We start from the raw sequence: 21,269 nt of genomic DNA on the forward strand, positions 1-21,269 counted from the left end.
AATAAACAATGCATATTAAAGTGAATGCAATTTTTATTTTTAAATTAAAATATAATGTACAAATAGATAAAAATGGTCTCTGTCCAAAAGTTCAAATAAGGCTTCAAATTAAATCAAAAGGATTTTTTCATGCAACACAACTGAAAAGTTTACAGATGATTCAGTTCATGAAGAGGTTTACTATTCAGAATGAATGCTAATATTCATGCAAGAAAAAAAAATATGAGACAGCTTAGCTGTCTTCATCCATTTTCTTCCTTCTATAAACAGAAGAAAATGGATGGATGGGTTTTAAAATATGATGCTTCGACGTTAAAATTCCATGTCGACTAATTTTTGTAGTCAATGTCATCGATTCGAAACGTTGCAGCCCTAGTCACGGGAGGGCTAGAGCCTATCCCAGCTGTCATAGGGCTTGAAGCAGGGTACACCCTGTAATGAACAAATGTACCTATATATTAGAATTTACAGGGTGCAATAAACTGATTTGAATTTTAATGTATGTAAAATGGACATGCTGCCACACTGTACACAGTGGCAGTGGAGCAATTTGTCATCTTGTGCCAAAAAGTGATTTTGGGTATTTACCAAAAAAAATTATTGCTGGTATTTATAATGTTGCAAATGACTTGTGGACCTATAATCTGCCAAGCATATCTCAAACGTTATGAATGATATCAATTCTTTTTGAGTTATAAAGAACATTTCTGTCACATGGTAGAAGCCGCAATCAGTTTTTGGCAACACCGGCTGCCAGTGTTGCCAACTTAGTGACTTTGTCACTAGGCCTTTTCAGATCCCACCTAGCAATTTTTTTTTTTTTTTCAAAAAGCGACTAGCAACAAATTTAGCGACTTTTTCCAGTGACATCAGCGACTTTTGGAGAGTTTTGGAGATATGCCAGTGTTGTGCCAAAAAGTGATTTCTGGTATTTGAAGAGTTTTAGTCAGGTTTCAGAATTCATCACAGTACAGAAACAGCATTAGTGAAGGTTTCAAATGATCTTCTCATGGCCTCTGACAGCGGACACATCTCTGTGCTTGTCCTGTTAGAACTCAGTGCAGCTTTTGAGACCATAATATTTTATTACAGAGATTAGAGCATGAAATAGGTATTAAAGGTACTGCATTGCAGTGGTTTGAATTGTATTTATCTTATAAAGTCCAATTTGTTCATGTAAATGGGGAGTCTTCTTCACACGCTAAGGTTAATTATGGAGCTCCACAGGGTTCTGTGCTAGGTCCAGTTTTATTTACAAAAGCTAATTCATGTATTTATTATTTCTAGGCTGGATTATTGTAATAAATTATTATCAGGCTGTCCTAAAAGCTCCCTGAAAAGCCTTCAGCTGATACAAAATGCTGCATCTAGAGTACTGACAGGGACTAGAAAGAGAGAGCATATTTCTCTTCATTGGCTCCCTGTTAAATCCAGAATTGAATTTAAAATTCTTCTTCTCACATACAAGGTCTTGAATAATCAGGCCCTAGCTTACCTTAGAGACCTCATACTACCGTATCACCCCAATAGAGCACTTCGCTCTAGACCGCTGGCTTACTCGTGGTTTCTAGGATACTTAAGAGTAGAATGGGAGGCAGAGGCTTCAGCTTTCAGGCCCTTCTTCTGTGGAACCAGCTTCCAGCTTGGATTCAGGAGACAGACACCCTCTCTATTTTTAAGATTAGGCTTAAAACTTTCCTTTACGATAAAGATCTAGATCTATAGCTCTGGATAGATAGACAGATAGATGCTGTTCAAGCTAGACCGATCAAACTTCATACACTGACTACTATAACAGCATGTTGACCCCCTCTTTATGAATCCAGGCATTGGCACCCGCTTGGCGGTGCTGTTGTTTAATAAAAAACTGACTTGTGGGCAAATCCACTCTGGAGCGTATCACGGGTCCATCAGTAAACCACGTCTGACCTGTTTGTCTAGATTTTTATCTTCAGTTTTTGTCATCTACATTTTGCCCCTGTCAGGTTAAAACTGAATATCCATCCATCCATTTTCTTCCGCTTATCCTTTTCAGGACTGGAGCCAATTCCAGCTGTCATAGGGTGAGAGGTGATGTACACCCTGGACAGGTCACCAGCCTGTTGCAGGGCTAACTGAATAGATAGATTTAAATATCAAATGTAAAATTAGGATTCCAATTTGTAATCAAAATTCAAGTTGGGTACATAATAATGGTAAATTATACATTTTATATCAAACTTTTATTTTGTCTTTAATGATGAGAGTCACCCAAGTTGATTAAAGTGGGTCTTTTCTTCCTATGATGCTCAGCACTGACACATGTTTGTATTTCTCTGTCCACTGGATTAAATAGTGGCTCTACTCTTCATTTACCCATTGCCATGGTGAATCCTGGTACTGTATCAGAGCTCCGTTGAGGATAGCTTTCTTTCACTACTCATGCACTCGCATAACTCAAGGTGAACATACTCAGAGTTGATTAAACTAACTCATCAGCTGTTCTGTAACAGGAAACTCAGAGTTGCCTATCTCAGAGTTAATTAACTCAGTTTATTTTTAAACTCAGAGATTGTTGAACAGGCTTCGTGTAATAGGAAGAGTTGGCCACAGCATAAATGAGTAAATAAATAGCTAGATATAACAAATGTTAGGGAAATAGATTACGTTTCATGTGTGAGATAGCTGTTCACTTGGATGAATTAACGATTAGCCACGCAGTTTGTTCACAGCTGCTAGCAAGGGATAGTGTATGGTGCTGCTTAAGGGGAAGGAGTTCTCCAAAATACATGACTGTATTTAATGGCTTTCCTGAATATTTATTTATTTATTTATTTTCAGCTTAATTGCTTCAGTAGTAATCAACAGCAGATTATCGAAACTCTGCCTTGAGTGTTTTTATTATTATATCCCAAAATCACCACGCACCTCAGTTATATATAATATACGAATATGCATATACAGTAGTGAGTTGCCAAGGAGTTGTCATATGGTAACCATACCCTCATGTGAACCATGCTGTATATTCTGTTTTGCTCTAAAAGTGATTTATAATGATGACTTTAATTTCTGGTATTGCTTATATTTTAATTGATCTGACACTTACAATGTGGGAAAATCCTGTATACACTTATAATGATCTGATAATGTTCAGCGCAACGTTTGCACTGGCGTGGAATGACTGGACTGAAGTGCTGTGTTTACTGACGTGTTTCGTACCGTGGTTTTGGTTGGAAAAAAATGTTATTGCTTCTGTTAAATTTGATGCATGTTATGATCGTGCACTTTTACAGTGGTACTGCATTGAATAAACAACCTAACAATTAACAGTATTTAAAATTACTTGCTAAATATAGTTAAAAAACAGAATAGCAAGTATTAGATTAAGTGGCACAGTGTGACATTGTTAAATGTAATGGACAGTGCAGTGCAGTAAATGTCTTGATAAATGGTAAATGGACTGGTACTTATATAGTGCTTTTCTACTCTGAGCACTCAAAGCACTTTTTTACTACAATCTCCATTCACCCAATCACACATAAGTTCATACACACCCTTTTTTCTATACATAAGCGCCTTGTTTAACATTTGATGCATCGAGGGCAACTTGAGGTTCAGTATCTTGCCCAAGGCTATTTTGACATGCAGACTGGAGAAAACTGGGTGTGAATCACTGACCTTCCTGAGCCACAGTTGCTGTGGTGTTAAATCTTGTGAGAGTGCAGAGTTTAAATTAACTGTTAATAGATAATTCCTGCTAGACAGATATGTTGCATTGTAAAGTGTTATAGCTAGAGGAATGAAAGTTTTCCTGTATCTGTTCTTGTGGCAGCAGAGCAAAATCAGTCTATTAGAGAAGGTGCTCAACTGCCTGTCCAGTAAGTGGTCATGATTATTTATGATGGAGAACAATGATTTCACATGCCTCATTGCCGTAACAGCTTGTCATTTGAGCAGTAATTTTTGCAACTAGATGAGTCACCCCCTATTTGCCAGTTTAAGGCAGTGATAAAATTACTTTTCATACTTGAAGACTAATTACATTTTTTATATAAAGTCTATGATTAAAAAGTGGGGAACCTGAAAATGTCTATCATTCAGTTGCATGACTTTTTTTTTTTTTTACCATTCCTGGCTCGGTTTGTCAAAACATGTTGATTGCACACTTTTATATTGTAGCTTCAACAGATAATGAACAGATAATGAACAGATAATGCATAGATAGTCTGAATATTTTTTTATTGAATTTATGATTGATTTATGAATTTATTTCTTTATGAATAAAGAAAAACAAACATTTGCTCACCTATGATTTTTTTTTTTTTGTATAGGGTTTGTAGTTTACTTAGCAGTATTGTGAGTATTTCAATTTAAACTAAAGGCAATGAATTATCAATAGTAATTGTACCTGAGTACCAAATTTCATTGCGACAGATGAAAAATTCAGTGAGATATGAATTAAAAATTTTGCCAGTGATGAGATTGGTATTTTGTAAATTTGTGATCATTCTTGGTCACCTTGACCTTTGACCTTGAAAATGAAATCCAATGTTTTTGGGCCCTTAAGGAATTTTTCAACAAAGTTTCATCAATTTTGGTTCAAAACTTTTTGAGTTAGGGATTTTATTTATTTTTTGAAAATTTTTGGTGACCTTGATCTTTGACTTCAAAGATGAAATCATATGTTTTTGGGCACCTAAGGAATATTTCCACAAAGTTTCATTAATTTTGGTTCTAAACCTTTTGAGTTATATTGCTAACAGACAAACAAACAAGTGAAAAGATAACCTCCCTCCACCCACTGGTGGGTAAGGTAACAATAAAACATTGCCTGTAGCTGTGAAACACTGTATGTTGTTCTTTAGAATCAGCTATAATATATATATATTTTTTTCACTAATTTTTACATCTCACAAGTGCTTGTTAGATTTTGTTCAAACACTGAAAGCAATTCTAATTTTACCATAATAGGCATGAGGGCATAATTTAAACAGTTTAATCTTATGAAATACTGTCGCCTGTAAAGTTTATAAGATGGACAGTATTAGCAGGGTTTTTCCCCTGGCTCAGAATGGGTCTTTGAGTGGTGTCTATGGATGACTGTACATGTGATCTGTGTTAATGTCTGCAACATAGTGTGATAGCTTCAGTGATACCATGATTGTGATAGCTATAATATCCATAAAACATGAAGGATGGATAATTTGTGTGGCTAGCCAGTGTACCCCGCCACATGAATCACCACTCTATTGTGGTAGAGATGTTTGTGTGCCCCAGTGATCCCACGGGTTATGTTTTTTTTGACCCCTGGTAGGGTTTCCCAGGGCAAATTGGTCCTTGGTGAGGCACAAGATGAAGAGCAATTCAGACGACCCCATGGAAGAACAATCAAGGGAACAGTTTACCCCACCCAGGATAGGGTTACCAGGGCCCCCACCCTGGAGCCAGGGGCCTGAAGAGGAGGCCTTCCCTCTGTAGGGCCACCACACACAGGAGACATCTTATGGATCAGGTGCAGTGTGTGTTGGGCCCCATCCAAGGGCGGAAGCCCTGGTGGACCAATTCTCCACTATCGAGACTGGCTGCTGGGACATAGAACGTCCCAGCAGGCATAACAGTGGGGAGAAAGAACTCCCTTTTAACAGGAAGAGGCCTCCAGCACTACTGTGAAGAAAAGCAGTAAATGGAGAAGAATGCTCAGTTCATCAGGGCAAGTTTCCCAGCAGCATGAGCATAGCAGCACAACAAAGACATGGTTCAAGATCACATGATCAAGCCCTAATTATAAGCTTGATCAAAAAGGAAAGTTTTAAGCCATTTCTTAAAAGTAGAGAGGAGGTCTGGTTTCCCTGGTCCAAACTGGGAGCTAGTTGCACAGAGGGAGGGGTCTGATAGCTTTAGATTCTACTTCCTCTTCGAGATATGGAAATTCAAGGAAACTTCTAGAAATCAAAAGTAAACCTGCACTCTGAGAGCGAAGACCTCTGTCAGGAAGATATGATATAAAAAAGTCTTTAAGACATATTTAAGACTGTATGTAAGGTGAACGATTTTAAATTAAATTCTGGCTTCAACAAGAGAAGAGAAGCTAATATGGGAAAAATATCTCATTGTAGTACGTTTCTAGTATGCTAAAGGATAATCACTTCAAATACTCTTCTTATTGTGAGTGCATAAATCGTAACACATCATGTGACATAATCTGTCAAACATGGTGCAGGCAATGTTAGGGTCAGGATACATGCTCATGCATGCAGTAGTGACCCAATGAAACTGGGTCACTATTGAAAATTGAATTTAAGCTCAAAGTCTGTGCTTCAATTAGATTTTGATTATTTAAAATTAACTGTGGTGGTGTACAGAGGCAAAATAATATATAAAACTACTGACAGTGTCAAAATACTTACAGAACCTAATTCTATAATTTGACATTAAAAAAACACAATAAATGATCAAATCCTAAAATTGAAACCACAATATTTAGCCAAGGAATGAACAGATGAGTTATCAAATATTGGGGTTAAGCCTGACTAACTTTCTCTCACAAACATAGACCATTATTTTATAATGCAGATGTACTGGAGCATCACAGATGAGATTAATATATAGATCAGCTGTGTTCTTCATACTGTCGAGTTTTGCACAAAATAATCTAATTTTAAGTTTTGGACTGTTTAGTTTTCTTGGTGATTAAAATATATAGAGAAAATAAACAAATGCTGTATGACTTTTCATTGACAGACTTCTGCTGTCTACATTGTGCAAAAATGTATATTTAAAAACAAAGCAGTATAAGAAACTACTAGAAAAATAAAATACTTTGAAATAAGTAGCTGGGAACAAATTTCAGTGAAGCTGAAATAATGAAAACTCTCTATAGAATGGAAATTGATCTTGAATGAACTATAAGAATTCTTGTTGCTCACTAGATGGCATCATTGTCTTACTCTAAAGTGAATGCCCCGTTCTCCCAGTTGTGTAACACTGGAGAAATACTGTGCTATGTTGGCCAAGTCGAACTTTAAATCTTTGTGTTGTTTCTAAAAAAGTTCTTTTAATGTGGAAGAAAAAAAAGGAGTTGTATTTGTCACTTATGAACAAAGGCTGCCTGTTATGTAAAGGGGTGACTCATAAGGAAACACCGCACTGAGTCATAATGAAATCCTTTAGTAGGTTGTACCATCTGGGGTTAGTGTAAGATAAACCATTAACAACAAAGATGTCAGAAGTTTCAAACTACATTAGCCTTTTTATCCTTACATGGCCTTTTTCAGAGAAAAAGAATGACTTAATTAATGTTGGAGGTCATATTTAACCTTTACAAAGGCTTAATGCTGACACCCGTACTTAAAATGTCATTTTCTCCCCTTCATTTATGAATGAGAAAGGAGTACCTTAGAATAGTTTTGAAAATATTATATTGAATATAAATAGCGATTAAGTATAACACTTTTGACCACTGACTAGTGAAGTGAATAGCTAATTATTTCTTCATCACTGCACCTGTTAGTGGGTGGGATGTATTAGGGACCAAGTGTGCATTTTGTCCTCAGTGTTGATGTGTTAGAAGCATGTAAAATGGGAAGGATTTGAGCGAGTTTTTGACAAGAGCCAAATTGTGATGGCTGGATGACTGGGTCAGAGCATCTCCAAAACCGCAGCTCTTGTGGGGTGTTCCCAGTCTGCAGTGGTCAGTGTCTATCAAAAGTGGTCCAAGGATGGTACAGTGGTGAACCAGCAACAGGGTCATGGGCAGCCAAGGCTCACTGATGGCAATCGAAGGCTGGCCCATGTTGTCCGATCCAACAGACAAGCTACTGTTACTCAGATTGCTGAAAAGTTAATACTAGTTCTGATAGAAAGGTGTTTGAATACACAGTGCATTACAGTTTTTTGCATATGGGACTGCATCACTGCAGACCAGTCAGGGTGCCTATCGCTTTGGCGCTTTGGGCTGTCCACCGCCCAAAGCGCCAACAATGGGCACACAAGCATCAAAACTGGACCACGGAGCAATGGAAGAAGGTGGCCTGGTCTGATGAATTACTTTTTCTTTTACATCACATGGATGGCCAGGTGTGCGTCACTTTCCTGGGGACACCTTGCACCAGGATGCACTCCCTGAAATGTCTTCAGCTGATCCAAAATGCTGCAGCTAGAGTACTGACAGGGACTAGTTAGGGCTGGATCAGGTGACCCTGAACCATCCCTTAGTTATGCTGCTATAGGCCTAGGCTGCTGGGGGGGTTCCCACAATAGACTGTTTCTTTTCATTCACCTTATTTACTTTGTTTATACTCCACTCTGCATTTAATCATTAATTGATATTAATCTCTGGCTCTCTTCCACAGCATGTCTTTTCTCTCCCCTCAGCCCAACCGTTTGCGGCAGATGACTGCCCCTCCCTGAGCCTGGTTCTGCTGGAGGTTTCTTCCTGTTAAAAGGGAGTTTTTCCTTTCCACTGTCGCCAAGTGCTTGCTCATAGGGGGTCGTTTTTGACTATTGGGCTTTCTCTGTATTATTGTAGGGTCTTTACCCGCAATACAAAGCGCCTTGAGGCGACTGTTTGTTGTGATTTGGCGCTATATAAATAAAATTGAATTGAATTGAATTGAACTATGGTTTCATGAAATGGTATTCCCTGATGGCTGTGGCCTCTTTCAGCAGGATAGCAAAGCAAAGCAAAGCAACAAAGCCACAAAGCAAAAATGCTTTAGGAATGGTTTGAGGAGCACAGTGAGTTTGAGGTGTTGACTTGGCCTCCAAAGTCCACAGATTTCAATCCAATTGAGCATCTGTGGGATGTACTGATCCATGGTAGCCTCACCTAGCAACTTACAGGAGCTAAAGGATCTGTTGCTAACATTTTGCCAGATACCACAGGACACCTTCAGGAGTCTAGTGGAGTCCATGCCTTGACACATCAAGGCTGTATTCGCATCAGAAGGGGGACCAACACAATATTACGCAATATCATAATGCTATCCTTGATCTGTGTATTATTTTCAAACTGTATACAGGAATTTGGTTGTGAAATTATTTTTTTGTGCAGTTGTGAAGTTTGCTGGTAAAGTCATCATCTGTTGCACTTTTAAGCTGCATTGAGTTTTTAATAGAAGTTCATGAGAGAACACAGTATAAATTATTGTTCTGTATTCATAATTAACTATTTTTGAGCATTTCTGTAAACAAAATGAATTTGTTTTAGAATAAAAAGTTGCATTTTGTCCTTCAGAAGTTTATCATGTGTACAGTCATGGTAAGAGAAAGTACAGAAGTAATTTTACAAATCAAGACATACTAAAAAATTATCTTGTTCTTACCAGGTCTTAAAATTAGATAAATACAACCTCAAATGAACAACAACACATATTATACCATGTCATTATTTATTTAACAAAAACTAAGTCAAAATGCCGAAGCAGTGTGTGAAAAACTTAGTACACCCCAGCTTGTAGAACCAGCTTTAGCTTGAAATAATCATTTTCTTTGTGACTTTATCAGTCTCGCATATCATAGTGGAAGAATTCTGGCCCAATCTTTACATCTTTGCTTCAGTTCATTGAGTGTTGTGGAGATTCGTTTTTGCATAGCTGTTGCTACTGCAACACCTTGACTTTTATTCTTCTGTTGTGGATTTGCTGGTGATTTTGGGGTCACTGTCCTGTAGCATTAGCCAATTTTGGCCAAGTTTTAGCTGTCACACAGATGGCCTCACATTTGACTCTAGAATACTTTAGTATAGAGAGGAGTTCATGATTAACTTAAGAACTGCAAGGTGCCCAGGTCCTGCGGCTGCAAAACAAGTCCAAATTATCACCACTCTACCACAGGTTGACAGTTGGTATGAGGTGTTTTTGCTCATATGATGTATTTGGTTTTTGCCAAAAGTGGCACTGTACATTATGGCCAGCCGTCTCCACTTTGGTCCCGTCAGTCCAAAGAGCATTGTTCTCAGAAGTGGCGTGTTGCAGTTTTGCAAACCTAAGCCATGCTGCCATATTCTTTTTACAGAGAAAAGGCTTTCTTCTGGCATCAAACAAGCCATACTTGTGCAGTCCTTTCCTAACTGTACTGAATTTAACATGCTAATGGAGGCCTGTTGGGTGAATTTGCTAAGGACTAGATTATTTTTATTAAGTCCTGATAACTGAAGCCTTAATGATGAAAGGTGCACTTGAGGCGACAGTTTATTGTGATTTAGCGCTATATATATATATAGCGCTAAATCACAATAAACTGTCGCAATATATATATATATATATATATATACATAAAATTGAATTGAATTACTTTATTTTTACATTGACTGTATGTCTGTAGGCACACCAGCATTCATAGAAATTTCACCTTTAAGTATAAATAAAGGTACTAAGCATAGACTGCATTACACTTTGTTCTTTTAGAATGATATAGTTGGGATGTAATAATTGTTTTTATATAAAACTACCAGATTTTACTGTAATGAAATTGTAACCAATATCATATTGCTTTGAGTCCTTGGAAGATGAACTGCACCTTTAAAGGTAGTGTCCAACAGAGGGCAGGCAAGTGCTGCAAATTTCATGAGTAGCGTTCAGTGAGTTTCGCTTATCTGTACACGTATATACAGCATAAATATCTATATTACATTATGTGCACTCAGCTTTGCATGTCTAGTACTTTAAAAAAAATAGGTTTAGTTTGAAGACCACTGTGTGGGAGTATTCTAAATCATATTGTAGTTGCTATTAATAATTGCTACTGGGTCACTTTAAATGTGACCTAAAAATAATCTATAATATTATAATTGCCTACTAAATAAAGTGATCCTCATTTCTAATTAGTCACCATTCTACTCTGAGTTTGGCTTTATGACATCCAGTTCACCTTTTGAGGTCCCCTTACCGATTGTTAAGGATGAATTATTCGACTACAGTTAGCGTGATGTCAGTTGTACTTCCCGCCCAGTGCAGTGCTCTTCTGACAAGAGCAAGCTTACACTTCTCTCATGTTAAAATTTCCTATTTTAATCAAGTCACTTTGTGTTCATGCGCTTGTGTACCCAAACATAGGAAATGACACTTTCTCACATCCACCCAAGAGCAGCCATGCGTGACTGCACTTAGATAACCCGCACTAATGCAAGCATAGAAACTCACACAGAATAAACACTCGAGTACTTTCAGTCAAATGATAAATATGAATTATTTTTTCCTTTTATAGTTTTAATGTTTTTAATGCTTATTGAGAAATATTGACCGTGGACATTTTTAACAACAAATGCTGAATCCCTAAATTGAATGTTTTATTTTCCTCAGAGGAGAAAAAGTATTTTAATTATAAACTGCATTTCAATAAAGCAGTATCTGTTAGTGGTGTTTGTAAGGACTAATTTTACCTAAACTGAAAAAAAAGTTAAGTTACAGTGTAATTTGTGACTACCAGCCTTTGGTCAGGAATCAAACATTTTAATATATTCTCTTTGAATTGTCCACTACTTTATATACATATATTTAAAGTTATGTTAGTTAACGGCTTAACTTAGAGGGATAATCTAGGCTGCAGTTGTCTGTTGTGTTGATGAATGCAATAGAAACAATGATCACTAAAGAGTGTCTTTGTTGAGGATGGAGAAATTTGCTGTCTTTGACTGTTTCATGCCAAAGTGTTTGTTTAGAATGAGATTTGTTTTCAGCACCAATTGTTCCATCTTTAACTTTTGCTCTGAAAACTGTTTCATCTCTGAGTGTAAATTTAGTTTAAATACCCTGATTTTGATTTACAAGAGGGCCCTAGTGTAATGAGTTTATGTAGATCAAAGGGGGATGAGGAAGGAGCTGTGGACAATCAAAAATAGCATTTAAAAAAAAAAAACATGAAGAAAACGGTGTTCTTACAACAACAATAATGTTCTCACAACATGACGTATAAAATATTAGACATAATACAGCACAACTACACGATCAAACTGCTGCCATGTTTCCAGTAAAGTTCTAACTGATTTAATATTTTGTTAGGAATCTCATAAATTGTGCACAAGCTTGTTCAGTCAAACTAGTAAACCTTTGCTACAATAGTGCAACTTGTACAGCCTGACTAAAAAAGTAATTAAAAAATAAACAGAGTACTGAGCAGATAGGTTTATATAAGTTACTTTTTGATATATAATTGAATTGTGATAATGCAAAATTTATAAAACATTGATTTATTTCTGTCATTTCAGGTTTCTTTTCAACCAAAACTATTACATGGTTTGCTATAATACAGTATGTGTTAAAGACTTGTGAGCTGGGCTTACAGAGCCTGTGCCTGTTCTAAACTGGGTGTTGACACATCTCACTATGGGGCTAGGAGTATTGATGGTTGTGATAAAGACATGTAATAATGTCATAAAGCAATAGAAGACAAGGAGCTGTAAGTGGAGAATGGCTTAAACAGGGTAACCGGTAATCATTCAGCAGGGTGAAAAATGACAAGGCCAATGTTAGCGGACAGAAATGGGGAATAAAACATGGGGCTCATGCAGGCTGAACAGACCAGAACAGGAGCAGGGCAGGGGGAGTAGAGGTGACCTGCTCTCAGAGGGGACAGGCCTGTCGCATTTTGTTATTACAACCAATAGGTCTCAATTTCACATGACAACCCCAAGTACTCATTTGGGGCAGTGTCTGTATTATAAAGGTTGTAGGAGAGAGGGGAGGTGGGGTTCACGTCCCACTGGCTTTATCATACTTCCTAACTGAGTAACCTCTGTGATGAAGAATACTTTATGTGCATCTACTTTTCCTGACCTGCAGCAGAACCTGGTGTCTGTCATCCACTCATTTAAAGCTGGCTACAATAAATTTTAAATTTAGACATGCTTTTTTAATTTATTTTTTATTGAAACTTAGTACTTAATCATTGTTTAATTATGAAAGTTGTACTTAAATTAAATTGAGTTCACTTCATGGAATACATATAGTTTCATACTATTGTGGCAGTGTGGCCTGTAGTTTGAGGGAGTGAAACCATTAAGTTTATCAGTAATAAAAAATGTCTGCACTTATGGATGAAGAAGTTTAGCTGGTGCTAATGAACCACAGATGTGGGTCTGATTAAAGATTACTGCCTACAATAGGTTGTCTGTGTACCAGCTTGTGGGCTATAGGATACTGATGTACACACGCAGAATTTCAGATCTGCTTTTAAACACATAATGATGTGATAACCTTTGAGACTCAGAAGCTTGAAAATTACATTCAGTTAAAATAAAATCTTTTTGTCCCCTCTGCTCTTGAGTCAGTGTGGTTTAGATTATAAATATATAATCTAAATGGGAAAAACAAGAATTGTCTTATAACTTGCCTTTACATTTATGTTGTCTTTAATCCAGTGGTAATTGACTGTGAGTGTAGTGCAAACAGGAACTCACAATAGCTAATTCACCATAATTTTAATGATGCCAATTGGCTAAAAATGTAAAAACAAATACCAGTTAAGGAAAAACATGGACTGAAGTTGTGGTCCATGGTGTAACTTCAGGGTGTTTGTTGCACCTTTGTGCAAATGATGTATGGTGTGCACCCTCAGAGTTTATGATTTGGGTGAATTGACTGAACTGATTGTCTTGTTTATTTTTTTTTAAAGTTATACCTCATCAACACGTGTTATGCCTACTACATTTGCAAGGTATAACAAATATGTGTAGTGCAATGCATTCCGCTCCAGCTGCGATCCTTGGGTGCTTTGTTTTGACACATTGTTGGTATGTAAGAGTACCAACAAGGCAGTTATCACACATGATGGTTTTATCATCATTTTCTTTTTAGCCTGTATCTAATATTATAATCAGGATTGCTCTTTTTTCCTTGACTTGTATTGTTGTTTTGATTTGCAGTTTTGTACTCTTGAAACAACAGTGACTAAGGTTGTACTTTGTTCTTTTTTTTCTTTATTTTTTTTTTCTTGATTTAAATAGAGAATTTAAAGTTGGATTATTAGTGGACATCATGTGCAGTTTCACTTAAACCACTCTTGTGCCTTCAACCTGTATGCAGATAAAAATGAAGGCATTCCCCTTCCAGAGCTGGGCGGGTGCCCAGTATGCAGGAGTTTATCTGGCACATGTGTCCCTCCCTCCGTATTTCACTTCTGCTTCCACTCTCTCCTTCTGATAGCTTTATCACTGCGGAGGGGTCAGATGCTGACACCAGCATAAGGGCCGCTTAAATCGCTCTAAACAACATCTATCATGGACCCTATAAAATAAGCTTCATGGCACACAATACCCTGGCCTTGCGCTTGGAAACGGTCGTCTATCATATGGCTACTTGACTCCAGGAAGCTATTTTTTGATGATATGTAGAGGATTCAGGAGAGGAAGGTTCTGATTTGGCCCTAATCAGTCTTTATGAGTAATTTTAGATACCAACTGTATGGGAGATCTATCACTTGTCAGGAGTGAGGTTTTGGAGGTGATAAATGGCACTTGCCTACAGTTCTGTTTATTGATCAGCAAGAAGCTTGATATCAGTAAAACCTGTTTGGATAGCTAAAAAAATATTATAGAAAAGAAGCATCATTTTTTTTTCTTTTTTCAAATTTCAAAGGCATAACATAGTGAAGAATTAGGTGCTTAAAGGGAGGGAAGGGGGATGCTAATTAACTTTGATTATTGGCTTAATATTATGACATGCAGACATGTTGCTGATACGGCTTAGAAAAACAGAAACAAATGGTATGCAGGTGCTTGAAAACAGAGAGTATGCTGTTGTGGCCACTATATCAGAACAGTCCTGCAGGCTGTTCTGTAACCACTTGATTAATAGCTGAATGCTAACAGATTGCAGCAAATTGTTAGTTCAGTGAGGTCAGAAAAAAAGGAAAAGAAAGATAAACTGCTGGCTGTGATCTGACACAACTTCCTGGATTTCACAGTCTCAGTGTATTAAACAAATGCTCTTATTATCTATGAATAGTGTATTAAGGTCTCTACATTCTAGTGGCAGTTGTGTTTAAGCGTTCTAGATGAGCCTTTCATTTTAAAGGTTAAACATTGCTATTAGCAGGGTGCTTGGGAGAGATATATCATTCAAATTAAGAGTGAAAATGAGCAGAATTTGATTGATAGGCATATTCATATATTCAGACTACGATTTATGGTGAACGTTATCATCCTCATAGATTCAGACATAAAATTCTTGTAATTTATAAGCTCCTTTAATTAAATTGTGTCCGATGTTAGATAATGTCATCATAATATTGCTACTAATTTTTTATCCTTGTACAATACAAAATTGTTGTAACTGACAAGCCCATTTAGTTTCTGCCCGCTCTTAACTAATGATATATCCTTGTACACTGCATAGTAAATATTTGGTGAGCAAGTGAAGATAATTAAAAACTAGTCTACACTTTATCTGTAGATATTGTGCTCCCCCCCTTTTTGTAGTTTTTGTGGCTTCTTGCTATTACAGTATGGCAAATAGCAGCGTGTACAGAAATGGATATCTTGAATCCCCCCCCCTCCAAAAAAAACAATTATTGTGCTTGAGTGAATAAGTTGCTTCTGAAAAAAAATGTAAGAAGTCCACTGACATTTATGCTCAGGATAAATATTTTAATTACCACATTTCAAAATTAACTACGCAGGCTCAGGCTCTTGACTGAGGTTATAGACATAAGGACAAGGATCCCTGAATATAATCTTAAGTAGAAGAGCAAAATGTGCCTGGAAGAGCCAAAAAAGAGAACAATCAATGACCCAGAAAAGAGGAATTATTGTCAAAGTCCATCACTTAATTTCTTTAAAAGCCTTTTTGAGAAGTCAGAACCGCTCAATGTGCATCCACTAAAGTTAACACTCTTGGTATGCCATACAATTTAATTATTAGGACATGATTCATTCAGTGAGTGGTCACCCATTCAGTGAGATCTTTTATGGGCCCAGTGTATTCTTTACAGCTCAAGAATCCTCCTTTTGGTCAGTAATCACTGAACTGTACAAATGTAATTTAGATACTTGATTGAGGAGGAGATTTCGCTAATTAAGAGTTTTTGTAGAGAGTATAATCATTCTGACTGGTTATTCATCAGGAACAATGTGATAATTAGTCCTCATGCAGTCTAAGTAAGAAAAGTAAAGTCTCTTAGAGGATGCTTTAGCATATATAATAACTAATCAGCATTTGCAAGCCTAGTGAGAGTGTGCATTTCTTTTCAAACTGCATATTAAAATTATATTAAAGATATAATGCACAGTGTTTTACTCATCACATGTATTTACATATACATGCCTATGCCACTCCCATGCATAAATTGGTTATATTTAAAAAGACTATTAGATAAATGTGTGCAAATAATTTGCAAGTAAACTGACTAGAAGATGTTTTAGATTATGTGAAATGCAAGACCAACTGTCTCAAATTGTGCTTTGCGCCTTAAAACTGTTGAACCTGTATGATTTGTATAGCACTTTAAACATATGGTCTGTGTGTAATTGTGTATGATTGTGAGTGTAATACTGTATAATTTTGAATTTATTCAGGATCTATTTATGAACTGGGACTCTTTTACACATTTGGTTTTCCATCTTTTTACAGTGTTATTCTCTTAATAATCCTTACCGTGTACAGACCACAGACCACTATGGGCTTTTTGTCATAGGTTTATGTTTAATTCATGTACTAATAGCCTGAAATAACAGTGTGTGCTTTCAGTTTCCATTTTATTGGTGTTGACTTCCATATTTATGGTACTGAAACTTCCATAGGCTATATCAGGTTAGTATAGAAATGGGTTTATTAGTATCTTTAAGTACACTGTGTTCTCTTTAATTGTTGACTTTCAAGGAGGAAAAAGAAAATTCAGGAATTTTCATTTTCATTATTAGTTTTCATTCATTTACTTGAGGTGAAAAGGTTTAGTACTTCTATTGACAGTACCAATATTAACATATTAACATTCAGCAATAGATGCATGAAAATAAAGTAAGACAAAAGTGTGAGTGCACTCACTAAATGACCTGTTCTAAGCCCTGTTAAACTGAAACTATACATTTCTGAATGGCATTTCAAATGAAGCCTGACCACTTCACAACTTCACATTGGATTTATGAACATCCATCCATCCATCCATCCATCCATCCATCCATCCATCCATCCATCCATCTTCTTCTGCTTATCTGGTTCAGGTCGCAGGGGCAACAGAGAAGTCCAGATTTTCCACACTCCAGTCACCACCTCCAGCTCATCTGGGGGACACCCGATTCATTCCCAAGCCAGCCGAGAGATATAATCTCTCCGGTGAGTCCTGGGTCTGCCCCGGGACCTCCTCCCAGTGGGACATGCCCGGAACACCTCCTCCAGGAGGCGTTCAGGAGTCATCCTAGTCAGATGCCTGCACTACCTCAACTGGCTTCTTTCGATTTGGAGGAGTAGCGGCCCTACTCCTAGTCCCTCTCGAATGACCGAGCTCCTCACCCTATCTCTAAGGGAGATCACAGCCACCCTTCGAAGGAAACTAATTTCCGCCGCTTGTATCTGTGATCTCATTCTTTTGGCCACTATCCAAAGCTTGTGACCACTGTTGAGGGTGGGAACTTAGATTGACCGGTAAATCAACAGTTTTGCTTTTATGCTCAGCTGTCCACCACAACAGACCGGTACAGTACAGCGCTCCACTCTCCCCACACTCGTGAACATGACCCCGAGACAGTTAAACTCCTCCACCTCCCAGACCCAGAGTGGGTGCTCCAGTCTCTCTATTGCAAAACAATTAGCCATTACAATATATTTTTCCATGGATAGTTCATATGAAAATTTTAATTATGCACATTGATATAGAGTAGTGAATGATCATTTAGTATTTAACAAAACATTCAAGAATGGATGGCTTAATCATTAGGTTTGCAAGACAGTGTTCTTTTTTTGCACGATTTCGGACATTTTAGTTGATAAAATTTTTCTTGAGAATTATACCATATTTAAAGCGCAATTAAAAATGTGCTAATACTGGCAGTTGAATTTAGGACACATTAAAGCTAGTATATTTGGTTGTACTGCATTGCTGATTTGTGCCACAAAGTGGTGCCTCTTTCCTTTTTGTTGTTCTGAGGTAAAGAGTTGTACACAGACACTGATGGAGATTCTCATCATGTATGACTTTGAATGTAGTGCTGTAGAGACCCGGCATTAGACGGCTGATCGGCTAATCCTAAGTAGTGCTGTAGAGACCCGGCATTAGACGGCTGATCCTAAGTACTGTAGAACAAGGCACCACTGTGGAAGTCTCACTTCATGTACTCAGCAATGCTTGCCATGCTTATTTACTCTAGCTCTTTACTGACGTTACCACACAGTACTGGTTGTCCACTCAGATATCAAGCATCAAGATTTCTAATTTAATAGCGTTTGCCATCCCCACCAGTTCATGTAGAGCAGGGGTTCTCAAAAGTTTTGATGAGTGGCAAATTAGGAAGCTGACATGTGGTTGAGGGCTGCACATATCAAAGACTTTCATTGTTTGTTAATGTTACAAAGATTTAGTCTGCTATAATGGCTAAAAAAAGAGAGTTGAAGCTGAAGAAAATGCTCCTTTGATCTCAGCCTGCCCTGCTTTATACATACAGTACTGTGCAAAAGTCTTAAGCCACCCCTCATTTTGCAAGGAAAATGGGAAATAAGTGCAGCAACTTATTGAAATGTTCAAACATACATGGAAATACAGTATATAAGGCAAAATGTGTCTATATATATGTCTATATTTAGGATGACCACCTTTATTCCTCATCACAGCCTGAAATCTCTTAGGCAACTTTCTCGTAATTTCTTTAAGCAGGCTACAGGAATAGTACTCCAGGTTTCCTGGAGGATATTCAAAGCTTTTCTTTGGATGTTGGCTGCTTTTTGTTCTGTTCTCTATCAAGATGATCCCACACTGTTTCAATAATGTTGAGGTCTGGGCTCTGGGGAGGCCAAAAAATGACTGATAGTGTTCCACTGTGTGTGTGTGTGTGTGTGTGTGTGTGTGTTTTAAATCCACATATACTTTTAATGCACTGGCAGTGTGTTTGGGATCACTGTGATGCTGAAAAATAAAACAGCTGCCATTCAGATGTTGTCCTGATGGTATTGCACTGTGGATCGAAATCTGATGGTATTTTTCTGTGTTAATAATTTCATCAGTTTTGACAAAATCTCCAACACCACTGACTGAAATGCAGCCCCAAACCATAACAGAGCCTCCACTGTGTTTTACAGATGGCTGCAGACACTCACGGTTTCACCTCTCTCCTGACACACACCATGCCAAGATATGCCAAGTTTTCAACCGGTAGCTGTTTATAAATCATGCTAATACGTTTAAAAAACTAAATTGTGAGATTGATAAAGATGATGCGGCAAAAACTAAGAGGACTTTCTTTGGTGATTACTTCCATATGTCGGCTATGAACAAATTGTTAATTGTGTAAAAAAAAAAATTAGCACAATCCACAGTTGCTTATAAAAATGACTGGGCAACAGACACAGGATCAAGCGGTACATCTCTTTACTGCTTTGAGATAATTTACCTGCTTGTGAGCAAAATAAAGAATGAAGTAGCATCATTTTATATATACATATATATGTATGTATGATAAACTTTAATAGTCACTGCAGCATTTTAAAGAAAACTGCAGCATTCATTGAACGCCACAGCACTCTTCAACAGTTTCTCATTCTATGTGATCACCAGGAGATTTATCCTTTAAATATCTGCAAGGCAGATTGATGAAGGAGGTCACAGGTCACAGGGCCAAATACCGTGAAGCTCTAGCCAACTTCTTTTCATGTTGCCTTTCATAAGTCAATATTTTAAGAATCAACAGTGATGTTCAGGTCAGGACCCACAGTGATATAAATTGGAACAATATTTTCTTTTAGTCTTCTTAGTTTGTGCTTTGACTTCACGGAAAACCACCACTTTAAGGTCAACGCAAAGAGAGAATTTAAAGAGAAATTTCTTTCTGTTCTTTTTAAAAAATATTTCTGAACCAAGAAATATCTGTCATAAACTATGAGGACTTTGGTGATTATTTCAACATGTCAGCTATGAACAAATTGAACATACAAAATACCACAAAAGACACTCCTTAGGAGTGTCTTGTACTTGTACTTGTGCAATGGGGCCTGACTGATAGAGTTTTAAGACTGATACCGATTAGGGCTGCAACGATTCATCGAGTAACTCGAATAACTCGGTTATAAAAAAAATCCTCAACGCAATTTTTTGGCTTTGATGCTTTGTTTAATCCCTGAATCTGTAGTGCTCAGGCACCATCTAAGCACAAGCGTTTCACCCACATCTGGGACTAAAAACAGACATGCATGTATTTAGGAGCGTGTGTGAGTGAATAAAAAGTATTACACCGTTAGGCCCGTGTAGGCCCCAGTTTTTCAACAAAGGACTGATAACGTAACAGCAGCAGTGAAGTTGATGGTGTCACAGTTTAACATGGAGCCATTACCGAGACGATGAGCTTAGGTGTAGTGAAAGAAAACATTTTTCCAGCACCCAAAACAGCAGCGCTTGTTACTGTAATCACCATTAAAACCTTTACTGGGAAACAGCTGGCGGGAGTCCTTCATCACACCACCTGTTTAACAAGCTCCAATGTGAAGAAAAGCAAACTTTGTAGCTGCTCCCATCCACCGCCGTTTGTTTTACACACTGAAAATCTACAGTAAAGCTACAGAAGTGAAAATAAAATATGCGAAACAGTTAGCTTAGTCTGGTACCATGTTTAAATTGGGCAGCTTGCTGAATGCTGTCGGCAGCCATCTGCTTTATATAGGAGTGATACCTGCGACGAGCAGGATGAGTCTAAAGGGGGCATGGGGGTGTACTAGCTTATATTTATTTCAAGGCTTTAGAGACATTATTTTGCAGATTTATATTCATATAAAATAGAAATAAAATATTATTATGTAAAAATAGATAAATAAGCCAGTAAAAATGTACACAGGGCCCGTAAAACTCTGAGCCACTGACCTGGTACTATTGGGTTGAATTATTATTAACATTAATTAACCCTGGGCATATTCTAGGTGAGGTGTTCCAGGCATGTTCTACCAGGGCAGACCCAGGACACTCTCGGCTGGCCTGGGAATGCCTTGGTGTTCCTCCAGATAAGCTGGAGGTGGTGGCTGGGGAGAGGGAGGTCTGGGTTTCGCTGCTTAGGCTGCTGCCCCCACAACCCGGCCCTGGCTAAGCTGAAGAAAATGGATGGATGGACAGATGGATTAATTATTAACATTAATTTTTAACATGTACATCATCAGAATGTC

This window comes from Archocentrus centrarchus, chromosome 3, assembly GCF_007364275.1.
Source record: "Archocentrus centrarchus isolate MPI-CPG fArcCen1 chromosome 3, fArcCen1, whole genome shotgun sequence".
Classification (NCBI taxonomy): domain Eukaryota; kingdom Metazoa; phylum Chordata; class Actinopteri; order Cichliformes; family Cichlidae; genus Archocentrus; species Archocentrus centrarchus.